Source organism: Aplysia californica, unplaced genomic scaffold, assembly GCF_000002075.1.
Source record: "Aplysia californica isolate F4 #8 unplaced genomic scaffold, AplCal3.0 scaffold00204, whole genome shotgun sequence".
Lineage (NCBI taxonomy): Eukaryota > Metazoa > Mollusca > Gastropoda > Aplysiida > Aplysiidae > Aplysia > Aplysia californica.
Window position 1 is genome coordinate 118,523 of NW_004797474.1, and position 5,000 is coordinate 123,522.

Genomic DNA, 5,000 nt, shown 5'->3' on the forward strand with positions numbered 1-5,000 from the left:
ACACACACACACACACACACACACACACACACACACACACACACACACACACATACACACACACAAACACAAACGTTCCTATCCATTCTCCACCAATCTGATCTTCTCTCTAGGCATCTGAAAGTCTGCCTGTAAATTTGTCTCTCTGCACATCTTCCTCCCCCGTGTCCCCTTGCTTATGTTTATTTGAAGAACATGTGACTCATTGATGAACATATAGTTTCTTGCCATAGCTTCTGTTTTGTAATGTATTTATGATGACCACACAATAGTGAGTTGCGGTCTCTAGCCCCTGGTTGGTACTGTTTTCTCTTAATGACTTTCGTTTTTTGCGCCAACTATGCAATGATTAACGTCTCGCTTGCAGCATACATTTATCGCTATCGTCTTAACAGCATATCAAAACGTGCAGCAGAATATTTTTTCATACGTTTATGAATACTGAACTACTTGCATGACGCATGTCCTATGAGAGGTGGGCGTTAATCTGAAAGGTTTCCCTTTTTGAATAATTGTACAGTGGTCTTGGAAAATGCTTTACGGCACTCGCAACTGCATAAGGTACCATCTTACCCTCTTCTCTGGGCTCCTGGCTTTTTCTGTAGCCTATTACGACTACTAATTGGCTCCTTCTTACTACTGCCTTTCAGCCACACCCCTGACCTTAGGGTAGGTAAGTAAGTGGCGACAAAAGAAGATTACAGAACATGGTTAAAAGGCAGGAGATGAGGTGAAAGGAGAAAATTTTTGAGAAAAAAAGTTTCGGTCGCTGTCAGATTTCGAACCTGGGACAAAGTAAATTAGAGGCGGACACCGTAACGTCTTGAGCACAAGAGCCTCCGTAAAGTGATCTTTGTCGCGCCTACAAAATATTAACAGCACAAGACAGCAACAACAGCAGCAAAAACAACAACAGCAACATCAACAGCAACAACAACAACAACAGAACAATAGCAAAACCGATACACCTGTACTGTAGCTGCGGCGCATGTACGCAAGTACTGGATTGGTTTTCATTCAATCTGCAAGATAAGGAAACAATAAAAATGTAATTTGATTTGACATATTGTAATCCTCGCGAGGTAATTTTGTTTGGTACGCCAGAGATACATAATACGATAATAAAACATGGCATTTATATAACGCTCAACCACGATTAAAGTTCATTGGCTCTGACCGCTGTACAAAACAACAGTATAATCTGTACATTGAGTTGCGACTAAAAGAAGATTCCACTCCAAATCATTATCTAATTAAATTTAAAATAGACATGACTGTTGCTGACATTTGAATGAAATAAAGGATTTGATGTCTCTTAAACTACTGGGCAAAGCATTCCAGATCTTGGGGCCTTGATATTCAAATGCCCTTTCACCCATTGTTTTAAGTTTCATAAAGGGTAAACGAAACTTATTTTCATCCGCTGATGTCCTTAAATTGTAGGTTATAATGTACAGTTATTATAATGAATATCATTTATATAGCGCAATTCCACACGCTCACACACACACACACACACACACACACACACACACACACACACACACACACTCACTCTCTCTCACACACACACACACACACACACTCACACACGCATACACACACACACATAATCGATCAATCTGAAAGAAAGAACAAATAAATGCAAGTGACATCGATGCCCAAGAATCGGTAAAAGACTTCGCATCGCACTGACAACCAAAGATAGTACATAACAAGATGGTCCACTCAGCCAAAAAAATGTCCACCGGAAGTCTGCTCTTTGCTTCAGATGGCACTGCTGTCTTTTTTGAAGCTCTCTTTCGTTTCTTCAGAAGAAGAATAGGAATAGCACCTCCTTGCCTGCGCAGATCGACTGCTGTTCATAAGCAGTTCGGGCTCGCTCAGTGCGGAGTTTTAGGCTTTAAATTTTTTAAAATGATCTCTCGCCTTTCATTCTAAAGTCAAATTAAACTTAGAAAACAGTCAGAGGTTTTTGTCAGCGTAACCATTTAAGAAAAGCGTTTTTCCGAAATTTGAATTCTTATTTATTCTTACTTCACTTTTTACTTTTTTCTTCCGCTTGTACCCTGGGGTGTCGCGGGGAGACACAGGTGTCTGTCTGCAGCAAGTCGTGTGGCCTGTAGGAGGGACATCCCATGATCTTTAAGGGTGTCTGCCACAGATTCACTCCTTCGTCGCCTTGGTCTTCCTCTGGCTCTCCATCCAGAATATTTAATGTTGTATGCTCTCAGAGCTGGATGGTTTGAGGGCATCCGCGTGAGGTGTCCGAACCACTTGACCTTTTGTTTTTCAATGTGTGGTAGGACTGGTGTTGCTCCCACGGTGTCCCTTATGACTTCATTTTTAATTTTGTCTCTTCTTGTTTTGTTGACCGCTCTTCTTAAGCATTTCATCTCGCATGTGACCAGTTTCCTCTCTAGAGCTTTTGTTAGAGTCCATGTCTGGCACTGATATGTGAGCGTTGGAAGGAAAATGGCGTTGATGAGCTTCGCCTTGGTGCTCATGGGGATATTGGGATTTTTCAGGAGAGGGCCCTCGAAGTCCAACCCCTCGTCCACGCCGTGGGAGATGGAAACAGGACAAAGTAGGGGATAGCTGGGTCTGGGTGAAGTACGGTGTGCCTTTATGTCACTGAGGCGTTAAGCTAGCCGTGAAGGCCGACCCGGGTCACCCCGAAACGTTGCTGGCCAACGGGGCTCTGGTGAAACTGCGACTGGCTTAGCAGGCCGGCAGTGGATATAAACATTGCTCAAGAAAACATAAGGAGACACAAACGGACTTATTTATTCAAAACCTGTTAGTTTCACTTTGATTTTTTTAACACAAGAAGGGTAACTCTCGTGGTCAACTTCATTGACTATGAAAAGGCGTTTGACAGCGTGGACAGGGAAACTCTGTGGAAACTCATGCGGCATTTTGGGATACCTGAGAAAATCGTCAGGCTTGTGAAGGCCACCTATGATGGAACAAACTGCCAAGTCTTCCACGGAGAACAACTCTCAGAACCATTCCAGGTACAGACAGGAGTGCGACAAGGATGCTTTCTCTCACCTTTTCTCTTCATACTGGCAATTGACTGGGTCATGAAAGAAGCCACAGAGGCAAACGTAATGGAATACAATGGATCCCTTGGCAGCAGCTGGACGACTTGGACTTCGCCGATGACCTTGCACTGCTCTCTCACACACATGCTGAGATGCAAGAAAAGACCAAGGAACTCAACAGCCTATCAAGGAGTGATTGGCCTACGTATGCATCCAAGCAAGTTAAAAGTAGTGAAGTTAGGAAAAGTTTCAAGCCCTGCTGTGACAGTGGAAGACACTCCCCTGGACGTGTCATCGATGGTAAAGGTGGAACCGAGGCAGATGTTAAAGCAAGAACCGCCAAGACAAGTTCAGCCTTCAAGTAGTTATCAAAAGTCTGGAAAGCAAGCAACATCTCACTGCGCACCAAGATTCGACTCTTTAACTCCAACGTCAAGTCTGTGCTCCTCTACGGCTGCGAAACTTGGAAGACAACGAAGACAGTACTGAATAAAGTCCAGACTTTCATCAACAGATGTATGAGGAGTATTCTAAGAATCAAGTGGCAGGATAGAATAAGAAATGAAGAGCTGTGGGAAAGGACAGGACAAAAGGATATAGAAGTAGAAATAGGACTAAGAAAGTGGCGATGGATGGGACACACCTTAAGAAAGCCCAGTGGAAACATCACAAGACAGTAATTGCAGTGGAACCCACAAGGAGCACGAGGCAGGGGTAGGCCACGGGAAACATGGAGGAGAAGCGTGGAAAGGGACATGAGAGAAATGAAGCTCACTTGGAAGGATGGCTCAGGACAGAGATAAATGGAAGGAGCTTGTACGTGGCCTCTACACTGCCAGGGATGAAAGCCATTGATGATGATGAGGGTAACTCTGTTCGCAAAGGGCGCGCTTTTGCGAAGAGGGCGCCACCGAATTTTGAGGACACTTTTTTAATTGGCTCAAAGAGAGGAGTGGACCCTCTTGTTATGTAGACTCTTTGTGACAACTCAGTATCGATATCTGCCCGACAGTACTAGATTCGTACTGCTCTCTAATATCAAAAGAATAACATTCATTTCTGATTGCGCCCATGTTCTCATACCTTATTCATAATCGTAGAATCTGGTCTGTTCAATCTGTGATTGTATTCTCTGTCCCCATTCGTATTTAGTCTTTGCACGAAGGGCTTATCGCCCCTGAAGGGCCTTATGGTCTGGATCACTATAATTTTCGGCTTTTTGGTAGGTTTGGCTGGTGTGCTGTCTTCTTTTGTCTATGTTAGCTTCCTTTTTATCCTCTGCGGGATATTTCTACAACGAAAGACTATTACCAACTAATGCAGCTAAAAATAACAGTAACAGTAACATCACGAAAGGATAAATTAATCAACCAGCAAAACAACAACAACAACAACAACAACAGCAACAACAAAAACAAAGGGGACGATGCAGCACTATTTCCAAATACATCTTTGCACAGTGTCACCAGGCGAATGACGTTAAAGTTTTACAGCGCTTTTGAAACTAGCTGGCCAGGTTGTTGAATAGGAAACAGATAAGAAGAATAAGGGTATGGAACATAGAAGCGCAAAAATGGTCTCAAAATGACTCCGCTTTGTACATTGTTCTCTGTGTCGATGAGTTAGACGTTAAAGCTATACGAGTGGCTATAATTCTGGCTGTCGGTTCAGCAGAACGAGCCAAAAAAGTCGCTCCTAATGATGCCAGTCAAATAAACAATTCTTACATCTTCCACTCTGTCAATCTATCAATTATTAATTGATCGATGAATCGATCAATCACTCAAACAACCAAACAAGCAAGCAGAGAAGCAAGCAGGCAGGAAATCGATCAATCAACCAATCAATCAATCAATTAGTCAATAGATATCTATCTATCGATCTATCGATCTATCTATCTATCTGTCTGTCTGTCTGTCTGCCTGTCTGTCTGTCTGTCTGTCTGTCTGTCTG

The 5,000-nt window shown here is 43.0% G+C and overlaps 1 protein-coding gene across 1 annotated transcript in view; it reads left to right on the forward strand.

The window, feature by feature from the left end:
• The window catches only part of LOC101849930 (mushroom body large-type Kenyon cell-specific protein 1-like), a 63,181-nt gene that overhangs the window by 42,212 nt on the left and 15,969 nt on the right, over positions 1-5,000 (forward strand). The gene's annotated exons all lie outside the window — the stretch shown is intronic.